The sequence below is a fragment of the Rhea pennata genome, chromosome 12, assembly GCF_028389875.1.
Source record: "Rhea pennata isolate bPtePen1 chromosome 12, bPtePen1.pri, whole genome shotgun sequence".
Taxonomy (NCBI): domain Eukaryota; kingdom Metazoa; phylum Chordata; class Aves; order Rheiformes; family Rheidae; genus Rhea; species Rhea pennata.
The window spans coordinates 3,168,815-3,186,999 of NC_084674.1; the positions used below are offsets into that span (position 1 = coordinate 3,168,815).

Consider the following 18,185-nt stretch of genomic DNA (forward strand, 5'->3'; position numbering starts at 1 on the left):
TCTTACTTAGAAGAGTGAGTATTGGGGCTCCTATGATGGATTGTAGCAGAAAGGAGTCAGTGACCTTCCATCCTTTCTCATGTTTAGAGGTCCTAGGACCATTTGACACTCTGCTAACTTCAATGATGATAAAATCCTGCTACATAACTTAGGGAATGTTTCCCCAATTATTAGTATTAAAAAAAAAAAAAAAAATTATGACCTCACACTTGTCCATACCTTTTCACATCTCATTGCATTGTCTCTCACTACTGAGATAGATGTTCGCTGATTCATTTTGAAAATGGAAGATAAGAAATATTAATTATCACACATTCTGCTATAAGCAAATCACACTAAATTAGTCCAATAATTACAAGCTGCAAATTACCTGGTCAGGTCTGATAAATGGAAAACAACAATAAGGTTTATACACACTTCATATTGCATACCACACAATATTCTAACTATTGCACATTTGCATGTATACATTTCAGGACAAATTTCCATATACACCTATATATTTGCTCATTTTGCCTTTTTTTTTTTTTTTTTGTTATCAAAACTGCACACCATCTCTTCTAAGGAGAAGCCTAAAACATCTGCATAACTTGAAATGCATAAATTAATGGTACTGTGTAAGACAACCCTAATTTATGGACTCACTATGGACCCACTTACTTCTTCTGTAACAGAATGCCAAACAAATTTTCTTAATAAAGCAGAACATATCACATTCAATATTTATAATATGCAGAGTTTTAACTCTGTCACTTCATGTTACTGACCACAGACTTCAAAAACGGAATTCTGAAATTGGTTTTTTCCATGAGGCATTACTGACAGAATATGGGACAGATGATCAGTTTGGACAGATCAACAACATTTGAGTGCAGCTAACTGAGTGACATGGATTTATAATAGCTGAATACATTATACGTCTGGATACCACAAAATGGCACAGAGGTCCCAGCAAGACCCCACAGTACCGAAGCAGGCAGAACCAGATTGGGGACAGCTACCTGGAAGCTTACACTGACCCCTGCATCAGGTGACGCCTCGTCACTTCAACAGGCATTGGATTACACCTTAGTAAAAAAACGCTGACAGTTGTAAGGCACTCAACATGTTGATGATACTCTTGTTACTATTTTCTTCTCTTCCAGCCAAGTTTAATGCTTTAGTTAAGACTGAGACATGACTGAGCTTACTGGGCTCTACCAAGGTTAAGGAATAAATGATACAATACAGCACTCTACTCACCTACCAGGCTGAGTCTTCCATACTAAACCTATTGCTATTATATCAGTGCACGATACTCCTTTTTAAGTTCAAGTGCTATTATTCCAGAAACTACAATTCTGGGCCTACTACTGCTATGAATTATAACAGAGCTATGCTGGTCTCCTCAATTTCTTTTTCCTGGGACTACACAACAAATCAGTTTGGCGATTCATTATGGGTTTAAATAAGGCTATACACTATTGTTGCTAAACAAGATCAAAAGCAGTATCATTACAAACTTTTAATTATCAGCCAAAGACAGTAAGAGTTAAATGCATTTTTTTTGCCCTTGTGGAAGTAGGCTTCCCCTGGTGCAAACAGCATTACAGGGCATGTAATGCAATGTTTGTGCTGGCTAAAACTTGGGCCAGACTATCGGAAGAAGACTGAAGTTTGCTCAGTTAAAACTAAAACAAAAATACAAGAAAAATAATGTTACGTAGATACTTATAAGATCACAGCCATCTTTTGCTGTTGTTTATGAAGTTGACCACAAATTGGGCCCAGAAAAAGGAGAAAGAGCAAGTGGAGTAGAGAACTACTCTACATTTTTTCTGAAAATGGTAATTCAAGATGCTTCCATTGGTTATTTCCATCCTACATGAAATACACTTACAGTAGTTAAGAGCAAAAACAAAAGTACTAACATATAATGGCAGAATCAAGAAGTGCACTAGGTCACATCAAATGAGAAGCAAATAATTTCAGCCTTTTAGAATTTATTTCAAGCAGATTAATCAAGATGACTCATTTTTACATTCATGTATATGTAAATTAGCTTCATTCTTTTGCCTAATGACCTCTCAGTCAAGATTCTTTCAAAAGACTAAAAATTACATTACATGAAGATTTCGGAGCAGAAGATAAGCTTCGTATTATTTATAGCCCCAAAAAATCCTACAGCCACAGACAGAACTAGTTATTAATTCAGTCAGCGCTCATCTTTGACTGAGCTTTGCATTCCACAAATACCAAAGATCTGGCCTTCCAGATCTAAAGATCTGAAATACAGGTTGAAAAATGCACATGTCTAAAGACTACTTTTCCCTCATGTATGTTTTATTTAAGCGTACAACCATGCAACGAAGTTTAGCATTTGTTAAGCAGAGGGCAGTATTAAATTGGTAAATGGTTATTAAAGTCACCTAATCTCCAGTATGTGAAATTGCATTTCTGCAGCATAAGAATACATACTCCAGTTAACTGGTTTTCAGATATATAGTTTCAGGAATCAAAACTATATTCAAGTTACTACAGAAAAATAATAAACAGGAAAGCATCCCACTGTCCTTCCCCTCCCCCTTCAGTAAGAAAAAAAAAATTCTTGGCACTTCAACCAAGTCTTTTTCTGAACTTGTTTCTTGAACTTAATCCCAGAGGGTTTACTCTTCCCCTTCTTGCATGTCACAATTACCAGCTCATTAAATATAGATGTACAAGGTACTCTGTCCACTATTACTTTCTAAAAGTGAACATTCGCTTGCTCCTTTAGGGCCTGGCACTGAAATCCACTAACAAGAATAACTACTTCAAGTTTCCCCTTGATTCCATGATGCTTTGGTTCTTTCGGGTCCTATAATCCCAAAGCACTCTACTGGTGCTGACTCTCTTAACGGAAATGTTGGAGCTGAAAGACCTGCTGAGAGAAAACATTCACCAGCAAAGGCTCAATCCTAAAACTCTTCTGGTAATTTGACATTTGTTTAACATTCAGAAGCCACTTGATCACACAGAGACATTACTCTTTACCAGCAAAGTAGTTCACATGGAAAGTATTATCTATTCCTAACTGACATCTTTCATTAAATAGAACATTTAATTAATTTGGTCCTAGGCCAGTCTGATCTTTTTCTTGCATGAAAATGAGTGACTTAAAACTCTTTGGCACTGTTTCTTCTCCTCCTCCCCCTTAAGAGGAACCTTAGTTGTTTACAAAATTAACACAAGAAAATCCAAGCTGGTATGGTGACACATTATTAGTTAAAAATATGCCACAGCATAAAGACCTTTAGTATACAGACGGCACTGGAATTCAGAATTACATGAAATTGGTTTAGGAAAATGAAAATCATCTGGAAATTGGTGGGTTTTATGCTATAGGCTGTAGGATTAGAATAAAAATAATGCAACCACTTTGTGTATCACTACAGAAAGTGAATTTTTAATTCACAATTTCAATTAAGTGACTTGAAAGTACAGATTAAGGAGTTATAAAAATGTTTGAAACACATCTATAAAAATGCAGATAGTAGACACAGCATATGAAGAAAAACGGTCTCAGAAAACAAAAAGCAAAGCCCAAAGCCTACAAAGGTGTGAAAATTGCATGCCATCGACTAGAGGTAGACTTGTAAAACAAGCAAAGAAAATGTGATTTGTGAGTTACAGTAAGTTGCAGAAAACACTAAAGATAAAGAAATGAAAATCCAATAAAAATGACAGCATCTCTTTGGGAGATTCACCATGCAAAAATATAGAAGTTATTTAGCATGCATTCCACACGTACCATCAGGCAGATTTATGTGATGAGTTCTGACAATAATAAAAAGACAGTATGAAATTGGGATACTTGGATTTACTCCAGATTTACAGTTCTGTCTGAAAACTGAAGTAAATTCTAGATCTGAATAGTCCATTGAAGAGACCTAGCACATCTTCTGTTTGAAGTAATTTGTACTGCTACATAATGACTTCTAGATGTTGAAGACTGTCTCTCAGCAGCTGAAAGAGCAATCCAAGGCCTACATTCCTTTGACAAAAGATAAATATGGCCAGAGGCTTTTGTAAAAAGGACACTTACACCTGCTTAGAAATGTGGAACTCATTAATGCAATCAAGTCTATAGTGAAAACCCATAGACAAATGTTAATAAGGTAACACCCACCCATGCTACATATGCCATAACCACAAGCCCTTCTGGTTTGGTGCACAACATCACATGCATAATCCAGGATCCTTTCCCTGCACAAACAGCTGAGACTTCAGGGACTGCATATGACTACATCCAATCCTAGAGTATGTGGCAGATAAACTGAATAGAACCTGGACACACATGGAAGTCTAGGAGCATTTTTTTTCTCCTGTGTGTGTTAAATATCAGTATGGAACTGATACTCATACTCTGCTTTTTAGACATCTCAGTGGAGCAGTCATTCCCTTTCACTATCATTCTAGTTTAAAAAGAATTAATCAATATTATCCGTATTACAAACTGATAAGCAAGAATGCAGTTGGCTATAAAATAGTAGACAAAGTACAATAACAGCTGACAACAAGCAAAAAAATGCCAAAGGAGAAACAAAGGTAAGTTTTCATAGGCATCAGTGCAAGTCTGAAGCAGTTCCACTAGCTCAGAGCAAGTTTGTACTGCAGTAAGAATGAGCACAAGCTGGCCCGAAAGACAAGCAGTTTAGGATAGTTGAACATTAAAGGTGGAAATGTTTATTATCAGGAACTATAAGCGATATATTCTGTATTATCAAAAAAGAAGAGGAACTAATAAGATAAAGAGATTGTCAGTGGTGAAGGCTAAAGTTTGCATTGAAATGACAACTTAATGTACGGCCAGCATATTAGACCTACAATGCTATTCGTATTTTGAATAAGTCAGCTACAAAAAAGTGAAAAGATGGCTATAATGACATTTTATAGATGGAGGGAAAAAAGAGGTACCTCAAATCATCAGTCTCTGACAACGTGTTTTAATTCTAGAAAACAGACCATGGCAAAAATGAAACAAATAAATAAATTAGGATACATTTGTTCATCATGAAAAGTTTCTTCTGCTGAAGGTATCTGACATATCAAAAAATAAGGTGCAGTAAAATTGTGATAATTCTTGAGGAATGAGAGGAATGAAAAAAAGAGAAAAAATGAGGAAGATCTTTGAACTGCCTTAAAGAAGGGCACCACAAAGCTGATGTTAATGGGAATTTTGAAATATAGTTTACTAGCTGTATGATTCTATTTAAGAAAATATTGGAGAGTTAAGCTATTGAAATAAGCACAATAAGTGACAACTAGTATGCATCTTTGCACGCTTTTAACTGGTAATGAGTCAGAATAAATAGGAAAGCAAAGACCTAACAGTAAGAATGCTAAAGGGAAGTATCAATGGAAAGAATTTATTTTATGTGAAGAGGAAAGAAAATGGACAATATGAGACTGTAATGATAACTTTAAAAGTGGCAAGGGAGTGAAGACAAAAAGTGATAGAAACAAGACAACCAGAAGCAACTACATACTAAAAGAAAGTCACACTCCAATCCTTTCTTTATACCACACGGCATATTCAGGACAGTGGAGACTATCATAATGTCAGCCACCGCTCAGTTTAAGTACCAAAGTAACAGCACGCTTTGTTGTGGTCTCTGTTACAATGTTCTACACAAGAAGTTTTTCCTTTAAAAAAAGCAGTATTATGAGAAATTATTGCAAAGGATGTGTTTCAAAATGAGGAGACAGAGCAAAGATGTCTTCTAAGATGATATAATTACAATGAATCAATGATCAGGTGAAAAAAAAAATATCTGAATTAAGCAAAACAAAGGATCACATCTTATTTTCCTTCTCAGTAACAACACCATTTTTGATTATTTTTTTATTCTTAGTTTCTCTCATTCAAGAACACAGCTGAAGTTAGACTTTAAAAGTTGGCCTAAGGAATGCTTCTTATTCTTTCAGTTGGCAGATTAGTCATTTGAAGCAATATAATTTCCCAAAGGGAACAGAGCAGGTGAATGCGCATGATTTCACAGACACAGTAAATCATGCTGTAACATCTTTTTCCAAAATACCATATTTAGTATATTTTGTAAAAGGATAAACAGAAAAAGAAGGTAACAGAATTACGTTTAAATACATACTACACTGAATATTTCAATCAATAAAGATGAGTTAACTAATTATGGAATACTAAACACCTTAGTGAGTCATGTATTTCTTAGTTTATTTATTTGGAATCAAGTATTTCTTAAAAAAACAAAAAAGAATAAGAGAACTATAAGGGCTAGATAGGCTCTGATATTTCATTCAAATGCTGGATCTATTTCGGAATTTCCAAGTTCTACTCAGGTAGAGATATCACTTGTTTCAATCTTACAATGGTGTAACACTCGGAATTTGAGCGAAGAATTTGCATACACTGGTACAATATCAAAACCTGGTTCCAACCATTTCATACATTATCATTTCAGCAGTGACCCCTCTTGTGTTTGCTGACTTGACCACTTTTTTCCTTATGAATATTTGGGTTAAGGAGCATGCAAAATACAAAGATAGTGTACTTTATTTGCATTCCCAAATTAAATGTTTAATAATCTGGTATACTGGAATGAATTTCCTAAACATTAATTGATGCTATTGCAAATTGCTAGGGGTATAGCCAAGGTGTTTCAAACAATTGAGATTCAAGAACAGTTTAGTAGCTGGTTAGAAAACCATTTGCCATTCCTGTTGTCCCACTTGTCACGAGAATATTTATCCTTTCTTCTGCTTACTGAAAACCTAGTAAAAGTGATGTGATTTAACCCAGCAAAAGAGTACATTCTCCTCAGAAGCCTAATTTCCTCTCTTCACTTGAGGACAGGGTTCCTTCTGAGCACGTTGTAGCCCAGTTCTGACTTATGCCATCAATGTCATTGATGAAATGAGTTGAGGATGTTCAAGTTGCCTTGCCACTCAGCCTCTCAAACACCACAAGCATATCTTGAAATAATTAAAATGTAGTCTAGAAAGAAACCCATGCTTTGAGACTCCAAAATCCTAGAGGCCTAAAGCTCAACCAGTGCTAGGAAACCCATGAAGATCCTGCAGACCAAGCTCTCCCAGATCCTGCTATACAGACAGCACTCTAGGCACTCAGACCAAGCATCCCAGAAGTCCTGCCATCCTCCCATTTTACAGCAGGGCCCTGGAAGACAGCTATCATTAACAGCCTGCCAAACGACATGACAGGAGATCAAGAAAGCTTCCAAAAGATATTTCTTCCAACAGATTATCAGTAAAAGCAAATCTATTTCTTTTAAATACATGCTCGCATGAATATCTATTCAGTCAGAATACCAACAGCTGCATAAGAAGCTGAAGAAACCAATTGTAAAAAATAAAATCATTTAAACAATTAACACATCTTGCTTACTCACACTAAATAACACATGAGAACACAAGACAGCTACCCACAGAATTACAAACTTGGCATGACAAAAAGAAAATAACTCTCATTTGCGAGATGGACTGCATAACATGCAGAAACATTCACTGTACATCCCTATTCATAATCCATTCATCCACTTGCATATCCATTTTCCCTTTGATTCCCCCTTTCTCTTCCTCTGCAAACAGCCAGGAGCTTGCTACTTCTCTCTTTATTCTAAGCCTTCTTTTCAGTCCTACCCCACAATGTATAGAAAGCTGGGTTAAAAAGAAAGATCAAGTTTCCTCTCTACAACCTTATTTAATGCTTATTGCATATGTATGTGTTGTCATTGTGTTATAATTTGGGGAAGGAAGGATCACTATAGCTGTCATGGTAAAGCTGTGGCTTACTTTCTTATCCTTTCATTTCTTTGTGCTGCTTACCTTCAAGTAATTTGCCTCCAACTGCTCTCTCCCTTATATCGAAGTCTAAGAGAATAACTTTCAGTATTTATAATTACAATAGCCATTGCTTCAACCAAAGAAGAGATTCTGCTTTTAACTTTGCAGCATCACATAGGGCTTTTGCATGGTTGTATTCAGACTTTATCTCTCACACCTGAAAAAGCTCTTTCATGTTCTTTTTGATGCTGAATTCTGATCAAGCTGCTTGAGCTGAAGAAATTTGCTGAAAAGGGCTTTGTAGATTACTAATGCTTTTTGCCCTGATTAACTATGAAACACTGAGTAAAGAGACATTGAGGGTCTGAAGTTTACTAATCAAGATAAAAATAGAGAGTGAATTTACAGTTCTCCAATCCCAATAAAGCACATATGCTCTTTCAAGTAACTCAAATTGGAATGGTCTCTTTCTTTGCTAGAACACATGGGTTTTAACAGACAGCTCCTTGTAGGCTATGTCAATCTACATTGTTTCCTAAAATGGAATTTTAAGAGGGGTTAAATTCCTTATTATTTTAGAAGCTTAGCTTATACTTACAATACCTCTAAAATATTTAATATCATATTGAATTCTTACTGAATTCAGCTATTCAAGACTGTTACTAACCAATTTTTTATCTGCAAGAAAGCATAGTGTTCCTTTTCCAGTTTGTAAGATAAGATGTGATACTTGATTCAGATGAACAATCCACTAGAAAAATGTCAAATTCACAGTCCAAGCTGACTAGGTGTGTTAGGGAAAAAAGTGCATGTCCATTGGTAAACAGAGAATCATGTTGTCCAGAACTGTCATTGCAGCATTCTCCAGGAGCACTAAATTCACTTAAGTAACCCCTTCAGGCATCAACCATCACAGGCTACAGGATGATGGATGTACAATCGCAAACAAATCCTACTGTGATTTTAATCGAATTACAGCAGACATTTTATTTTTTGCAAAGCCTCTAGACTCTGTACTACTTACTTGCTTCCAGTGATTCAGCAGTTTATTTTTCAATACAGTAATCCCTCCATAAGACAGTTTCTCATTCCTTTTAAGTTGTGCTTCTGACAACAGTTACCCGTATCTTTGTTGTTTAAGGCACTGTCACTCTTTTATTAAATAGAAGTAGTTTATCTCGAACATACTCCTTTTGCTTTCAGACTCAACCACTTTTATATCCATTAGAAGACTTCATCTTTCAGTCTTTTTGGAGTTCAGAAAGCATCCTCACAATATACTTTTTCTCAATACTTTTAAACTTGACCTGGCTACAATACTGCAGAAATTAAAGGAGAGAGAAAAAATACACAAGAAAAAAAAGCATAAAAGTTCAGAGGGTACCAGGCAGTGACACATGCCTATAAGCCATCTGTGAAATGTTCTTCTCAATATCAGAAAAATACATGTTTATTTTGGTACTTACATAGGGCTCCCCTAACAAAACAGCTGACTGGCTGTTTTTGTTACTCACCTAAGGAGTGCAGAAAGTTCAGTTAGCCACTGAACTGATTTCATTAATTGGCATGGAATACATATATTAGAAATGCAGCACTTAAACCTCGGATAATTTAGACTGATAATGCTTGCCACATGAATACGAACACGATGAGCTTCAAAATTAACAAAAAATAATTTCCTTTTTCCCTCCCTTTCCTCCTTCTCTTCCCCCCCTACCTCCAAATGTGCTGGAATTAGATTTAGCCAGAGCTTGATACTCAAATCAAAATACGCAAAAGTAGGTGGCAGGAGTTTCCCCTTTGATAGTGGGTGAGGGGGGAAGAACAGGAGGAGAATATATTAAAATTTATCGTTTGGTTTAGGGATTGTTTATTATAGTAAATGAATACTAAAAATAGCATATTCATTTCCTTTTGCCATGATTACCCAGCAGCCATTAGCTGCTTGTCTTTGTAAAATAATCCTCTAAATGTGACCCACTAGTGTCCAAAACATGCCATCCATCACGCAGAGTGATCAATTATTACAAGCTAATCTGTAACAATGCTTTTAGTAATATTTTATCATAAGTTACTTATTCCCCTAATCAGTAGATTTATGTAATGTAAAATCCTTAAATACAGAGTACATCATAATCTAAGTTAGAAGCCTTGAAAAGGTTGGAAAATAGCAATCTGCACACAAAAACACAAGGTTTAAATTTGCCATCATATGCCAGTCACAAACAACAGTAACAGAAGCATTGTCAGAATGTATTTATGACATCTTAATCTTCCTGTAAAACCATGATAATCTCTTTACAACATCAACCAAGTGCAGAAGAGTAATTTGCTTTAATACAGAAATAATCTTTGTATCAGATTTCATGAACATGATGATAATGTTGACTTACTAGATATTCTTCAGTTGTGTTATTTTCAACCCCATATATATATACACACAGAGAACATAGACAACATGTATCTTCAGATCAGACACATTCTGGAAGACAATTATACTCTCAAAGTTTTATGCAACTGCAAAGAAAATTCTCAAATTGAGTTAAGCCTCCAATTAGGTAGTCTTCCAAAACCTGCTTGCAAGGGATTTATCTGGGTCCATGCCTTTTAACATAATTTTATTATAAATTTTGTTCAGATATCTGACTGGTACTCTTGTATTCATTATGTTCTCATGAATAAGAGTAAAATCATGAGTACTCCATCACAAATATTGTTTTTACTTAACAGAAAAAGGACCATGACTCAAATTAATTGCTACCCTGCAATAAGTAAGCATGATCTAAATAATATGCATCAAAGTTGTCATTTCATTCTGCTGTAAAATTAGTGAACCACCTCTGAGGAACAAAGGAAAGTATTGGTGGCATCAGAAATCCAACTAACATAAAAGAAGAAAGTATATAAGGAAAGGGCGGGCAGAGAGGAGCAGAAGGCTCAAAGGGAAAGGAAAGACCAGGAACAGTGAAAAACTAGAATATAAAAGGCAATAGGATATTGTAAGTCTTGGGAGGAAAAGTAGAGGGGAGAGAACATGGTGGCAGATAAACCTTGGTAATAAGGAGTCCTAGAAAAGAGAGTGGAGCTTGAGAAGCAGAGGGAAGCCTGGAGGACACAGGCAACTCATGCATCTCTGAAAGAGTGATCTAAAACCGAATATGGTAGATCTGCCTGGAGCAGTCCACTTACAGACATTCTGACCAATAGCACTTCCTAGTGAAATTTGCCAGCTGGAGCAAACAGCAGTTCCTCAGATTCAAGTAGTCAATATCTACAAGACATTCATACACAAATTAAACAAGAAACTATGAAACTTTGATATTGAATACCAATGGAAGAAAAGCCCTACAGTTTCAAATCATGTCGTAATTAACTGCTATGCCAACTATATAGCAGAAAACATATTCATTATAATTTTCTTTCCTAGAGCTATTGTCCAACACATTCAGTATTCCCATGCAGAAAATGACACTTTTGCAAACACAACCGTACAGTATGTCTGCTGGTAACATTTCTAATTAAAATTGCACTGTAATGTCTGATCACTGAACGCAAAGCACAGATGCTACAAGCTTTCTAAGATGACTGTTAGCCTGTAGCTGTTTTAATTACTTTGACAGGTAATAAAGGAGCATTTTATAACTATAGCATTAAAACGCACAAATATTGTTTCAAATCTGAACTTCCTGAGTCACTTCAGAAAACGAAAACCAGGTACTGTTAACCTACCAGGCCAGAAACAAACACACTACTCTCACAAGAAGAGATCTACAAAACGTCATATTTAACTAAGGAAATACACAAAGGAGCCTAAGAGTATTTATACGAAACTTCAATTAAAATCAAAAACATACATGCTTATGCAAGACTCAAATAAACCAGCTTCAGGCTCTCAGACCATCCCATTTAATACCAGAACTGCACAGAGCTCCCCATTTTCCTCATAGAATCAGCATTGACTACAGTTTTGCTGGAGGGCTGGATCCTAAACTGCGCTTCCCAGTACAAGAGAACCATGGACTTACTTGAGCAAGTCCAGGAGGAATAACTGGCTTCCTCTGTGCCTTGCTTATAACTTAACAACTACTGCACTTCCCTTAAAAACAAGAATTTGAAAATCCACTCCTCTCAAAGCTGAGAAACGTTTAAAAGCGGAATTGGCACAGTCCCTGTAAAGGTACTTGAGTCAAGCACAGCAACATGCACAACTCTGCACTTTTCTAAAGAATGTGCTTTGCTCAGTTCTCTCAATAGAAAGATGCTTATTTTGAGGTGCAAAAGCACGCAAAGGTATGCTAATAGTCAAACATTAGACCAGCAAAAGGCAGATTTTAGAAACAAAGTTTACACAAGCTCTCTACTCATTATGACTCAGACTTTTTCCTCTGCACATGATTTTGATCAGTTTGCTATTCTGACTTTTTCCCATAAGCCACATAGGGAAAACAGAATTCTGGTTCACATTACTGTAATCTAAACAGTAGATTTACACATTGCATCACCTAACTTTTATGTGCCTGCATTCTCAAAGTACTTATTCATACTTAACTTTTTAATACCACTTCACTGCAAATGCCACACAGGTTTGTATCAGAGAACTGCGGTATTTAACATAAATTATGATTACATTCTTATTAATGATAGTGTTTACAAAATAGCAAGGTTTTCTGTAAACAGAAAACAATTTCCATGTTTCTGTCTATTGTTCTATCAGCGTTCACAAGCCATTAATAGTATGCATACACCTGTCTCTAGACTTTCACATTTACTGTCAAACTGACACATAACAATTTTGAATGCAGAACAAAAGCATGACAGTCTGCAACCTAGAAATAATATTCCTAGAAATAGTATCTAATTCTGCAATTCTTATTCAAGCACAATTAATCAAGGTTGCCTAACTCTTTAGAAGTACTTTTCATCAGCAGATTGAAAACATTTCCAGATGAAATAGGTATCAGTATTACTTTTTACCAGTGGGAAACCGACAAGTCACCCAAGAAGGGTCTTTGGGTAGTACTCGCAAGCTAGTCTCAAAGGGATGATGAGTCCATTATTCAAAGATACCTTTTCTATTATATTAAGAAATACACTTTTTTTTCATACCACTAGAAAGTAATACATTACAAAAATTATCATACAGTCTTTGAAAATCTCAGAGATAGCTTTTCAAGTTTAAGAGGGTCCAAGTTGAACAAGAATAGCTGCCTTAATCTAAAACAATAACTCAGTTAGCACTTTAAACACTCATCACTGAGGAAAAACTTTTGAATTACTCCAGGAAAAAGACCAATTAAGAAATTAAATATTTTGATGACAAGCTGACTGTAACCTCTAAGAACACACACAGTAATGGTGTCCAAGACTAAGAAGGAAGACACAAGGGAAGTGCTTCTTGGAGATTATTAATTCATTTTCACACTTATTTCTACATATTTCATTGTAAGCTCTAAAGAGGTTTCGTACAGGTGCTTTCAGATCCTTTCAAGACATCAGAATATAATTCACACTCAGACGTATACTCTTTTTTGGTAACGGTTTTATCTGTGGAGATTGGCTACACCAGTCAAGCTTAGTGGACTACAGTTACCAAACAGGTCAAAGACAATGCAATAGTGATGCAGAACAAACTGCAGCAAGAAGAGCACATCCTTCTACTCTATTTTACAGTTAAGTTTATGTACGATACTGGATGCTCTACCAGAAAATCCAAGAGAAGTTTGGATTATACAGGATGAAACTTGCCTATCAACTAACAATACTGACTCCTTCAAACTTTCAAACTTAGAAACCTGAGTTTCAGAAGCACCACAGTTTACATTTGAATTACCGAAACAGAAGTAGATCCTTCAACGATTAGCTGAACACCAAATTTGAAAACCACACACACAAAAGAAAGCAAGTCAGAATACACTAACAATATACATCTATAGTATTCTGTAGAAGGTTCATTCACTACACACATTGTTTTAAAACAATAGTCTATTTACATAGAAAGTTTTCTGAAAGCAAGTTGCTGCGGGCTCCATGTTCTTGACAATTACTTAAAATGCAAAATACATTTATTTTATACATATTAAATAATTTAAATGCAAACTGACACACTTTCAGTTAAAAAGAAACAAAACACACTGTATTGAGAAAACCCACTATATGTATTGAGAAACTAAAGGGGCAGATTCTTTAGTCTAAGTCATTTAAGGCAAAAAAATGCCTAGATAGTCAGTGGAATGATTTAAGATAGTAGGAGGAAAAAGAAAAAAGAAGAGCATCAGCAGACAAATCGAAATTAGCATTAAGGAATCATTACATACCCCAGTGTGTACGTAGTCTTCAGTCAAATTTCCAATACCTGAAAGAATACATATGAAAAGTCAGTTACACTGAAATTTTGAGTCACTGAATTCATTCTTATGCATGCTAACTTACTTCGCAAAGAAAGATTGTTTTTGATTATTTTTAGTTTGATATTTTCAAAGGACCACAAGATATAAAGCAGTAAACTGGGCAAACACTCCATAGGATTTTTCCACCATGTGATTCAAGGCTTTCTTCTGCTTCACTGAAGTCTCCTCTCCAGTGGGCTCTCAGCAGCACTATACCATTCCCCAGCCCACTGCCCACTGCATACAGCATATGGCATCCCAGAGTTCATGACTGCTATCTGTGGCTATTTGAACATCATTTTTTCAACTGTGAGGATCTGACTACAGTCTCAAAAACTTTTTCAGCCTTGTAAAGCCTCTCAACGAACCTCATTTCTTCCCCAAATGCAAGTGCTCTTGGTCTGCCAAAGCTGCCCAAATCCCCAGCTCCCCCTCCCCAATCGCTGTTACCTCACTATAACTTGTCACTAAATGGCTGACCCACAAATCTAAACTCAACAAATGCCTGAAGCATGTTTATTTTCAACAAGTTCCAATGCAACAATTAACTAATCCAAGTTACTTGCTAAGCAAATTCTGGGAAGCAGAAATACAATAGGAAACAATATGGATTTTCTCACATAGGTTCACACACTTAGTAGCTGACTACATTGTGGCTGATGCAGGAATATGTGTCTATGAAATCAGAATTGGATGAGAACAATAATGCAGAAGTACCAAGGAAAAAAAATGCATGGTGCTTTTTGCACCAGCTATTACAACTATCAACACAGTCCGGTTAGAAGAGGCACAAATAAAAAGTCTGACATTCTAGCCTGGAAATAAATAGGGTATCCATTTCCTAACTCAAATTAGGTTGCAGGTTGTATTATTTCTTGTAATGAAGAATTTCCTGTCAATAAAATTGCCATTTCTGCTTCTATTGAAGTCTGTAATAAAGTTGCTATTGAAGTCACTAAGAATACAAAATGCTTCTAAACTACATCCACTTACCAGTTTTGCCAAGTGAGGTTGTGTACTAAGAATTATGTTACTGCTAATCTAGAGATATTATGGGTACATTTAACAAATAGGTACCACTGATAAGCAATTAGAAACTTTTAGTAAGGACTGGCTGTGATATTCTTCAGCTTCCACACAGAGTTATGCCAAGCTGAGAGAGTGCTATGCACTGCTTTAGACGCTTATCTTTGATTTTGCACAACACTAGTTTTCATCTGGATTTGCTGAAGGAAAGAGTTTTCTTCACTTCCAAGCACAATGACTTGATGGGATGCCTGAAGAATGAGAAGAGCATTCACAGAGAAAGAGGCTTGAATGAATCCAGAGACAGATGGAGTCCCATTGAAGTGGGCACAACAGACAAGTATTTGATATTCAGAGCTATGGTAAGTAGACATCAAGAAGAAATGGAGGGTTTCATACCCATCAGAAATATTACTCTACTTACTGTAACTGTCCAAGTTACCACTTCAGTTACAGAAAGTTTAAGAGAAAATTTTACACATGTTAAGAAGTGGTCAAGAATCAATGTTGCTATGTGTTTTTAGACACCTAAGATTCTATCCCATGTTACTGAAAACAAAAGACGACCTTCAATCTCTACTACGAAAATGCAGATTTCCTCCATTACAGGCTCTCTCTAAAGTACCACTGAAAAGGTGTAGTCATATGGGTAGAGAGCCAAAGCAGAATGTAAGCCTCTACGACAGCAGGGCTTTTAACAGGAAGGTGCTTTTCAACAGTAAAATTGAACAAAATGACAAAACTTAAAAGCATTTGTGACCAAAAATATTTTTTTTAGCATCTGAAATAAAATATAAATAGGAACAAGCATATTCAAAACTCAGTGTTAAGCATTTTTTCAATTCAAAAATGCCAAAATGGCACTTAATGCTGTGGATTCAGATTGGAAGGATTTTATTTATTTTATTTTTTTAAACATCAAACTTGAGATAGTCCACCTTCTGTGAATCAATCCTCTGACCCTATTTAAATTAATCCCCACATATTATTGTTTCTGGCTAGCCAGTTGGGCTAACCAGCATCTGATAATGTAACTGCCCTATCAGTTTATTTTAAAGAAGAAAGTTCTCTGCTCTTAAACAGTTTCTAGTTGTATTTTCCCATTGTTTTTATTAAGTTTTCGATTTACATAAGCCAACGCAATATTGTGTGATTCAAGTCCACATCTCCATTTTTTGTTGTTGTTTCTCAAATTAATCTTAAGAAAACTTAAAGGTTTCTCTGAAGGATTTTTTTCATTGCAGGCTGTAACAGTGCTACTGTTCTGCCTTCATTGTTAAGCACTTCACTAGAGTCAAAAAATATACCTTTGAGAATTACTTTTGTTTCTGTGAATCCACATGTATCTTTATAAACTAATGTTTCTTAAGAGACTTGTGACCTCAAGATGCCTTTGAAAAAAATATTCTCTGCCTTTCTTTCTAGAGTGAAAGATAAATTCATGATAAATTCATTAGACATTAAACAGCAATCCACAATCGTTGACATGGATGATTTTGTAATAACACCACTTCTCATTCATGGAAAACCCAGTATGACAGCAGAAAATCTGGACCAGATTCTACTGAGGATATGTAAACCTCTCTGTAAAAAGCACAGGTGCATAAGCTAAGAAAACTTTAAACAAGTTCTTGCAAGTGTCAAATACTTTCCATTATTTTAACCTTATTGCTGTGTACAATTAAGCTAGAAGGTCTAGAACAACACAAATGCTAAACCAAATACAAATTCAAGCAGATCTGAATGCACAACATCCCTTAGACTTTTATAAGTCTTTCCTAAACATGAATTCTAATCAAGGAAAAAGAAAAAGATAACACCCCAAAAACCCCCCCACACCATACACACATGCAGAGGACAACCAAAGTCTCCTGAAATCCTCAGAAAAGTGCCCTGCATTTATCTGGGTTCTTGATTTGCTCTTCATTTTACCGTGTTAACTAAAAACGTCTTTAAAAATACACTAGAACCTGAGAGATGATAAAAAGTATTTTCATTTTACCTTAGAAGCACACACTCAGATTTTTCTCCAACAATCTATGTTGTTCCAGTTCCTCTTACTATAGCCAATAAAAGCATGGAACCATGTTTCCGCGCATACACATTCTATTAGATTAGATTCTTCTTTAAAATAAGCTGACAGGGCAGTTACATTATCAGATGTTGGTTAGTCCAATTGGCTAGCCAGAAACAAACATTCAACAAGAAGTACAATAAAACGAAGATCCTACCAAAACAAAAACACCTCCAAGAACACACACATATTTGGCATGAAGAAAAGGTGTATACCATATAAGATTGAAAAATGGAGTATTTGACATTTAGTATACCCTACAGGAATTGCAGAAGCTAGCTGTGCATAAAACGTATACTTCCCTACAGAAAAATTAGGTTGTTGTTAAACTTATATTCTCTCAGTCAACAAGTGGCACAAGGAATAACACTTCCCCCTGCAATTTTTCAGATCATGACTCATCCCAACTTCTGCTAATGTAAGTAGTATTGGGAAGCCAAATGCATCAAAGAAATTATCATTAGATGTATAGAGGAAGAAGTGCTTTCTTACAAAGCCACAACTGTCCCAAACAAGACTTTCAGAAACACAGAAGATGGGTGGTTTTAACACTCACACACATAACTGGGGTGGGGGGGTGGTCGTGGAAGGTTGAGGAAGGTGAGGCACTCATGCAGGATTCTGGATGAAGTCTTCATTTTTATCTTCTCCCACAATTTCACCAAATGCATTTACCATTAGTCCATTGCTGTTTACTTCTGTTAGAACTGTTCAGATTAGTTAGACAGTCACTCTGGCAGGAAATCTGATCTCCCTTATGCCCATTGAGCACTATGGCCACTGAACAGTTCTGGGGCAAAAGGAAAATGAGACTGGTTAAAAAACTTCTCTAATTAATGGAACAAACTAGCAGCATATCAAAAGCCTTGAGAACTTACAGTTTCCAACAACAGAAATGC

General features: G+C 35.9%; 1 protein-coding gene across 7 annotated transcripts in view; it reads right to left on the bottom strand.

The window, feature by feature from the left end:
- LOC134145559 (contactin-4) overlaps positions 1 to 18,185 on the bottom strand; it is a 368,498-nt gene that overhangs the window by 313,353 nt on the left and 36,960 nt on the right. For 6 of the 7 annotated variants that reach the window (XM_062585142.1, XM_062585140.1, XM_062585137.1 and 3 more), the window contains one exon: positions 14,115 to 14,152. The gene's annotated coding sequence lies outside the window, so the exon portion shown is untranslated. Of the gene's footprint in view, positions 1 to 13,630; positions 13,661 to 14,114; positions 14,153 to 18,185 lie in introns of those variants that run through there. The other variant, XM_062585141.1, reaches the window with a different exon arrangement.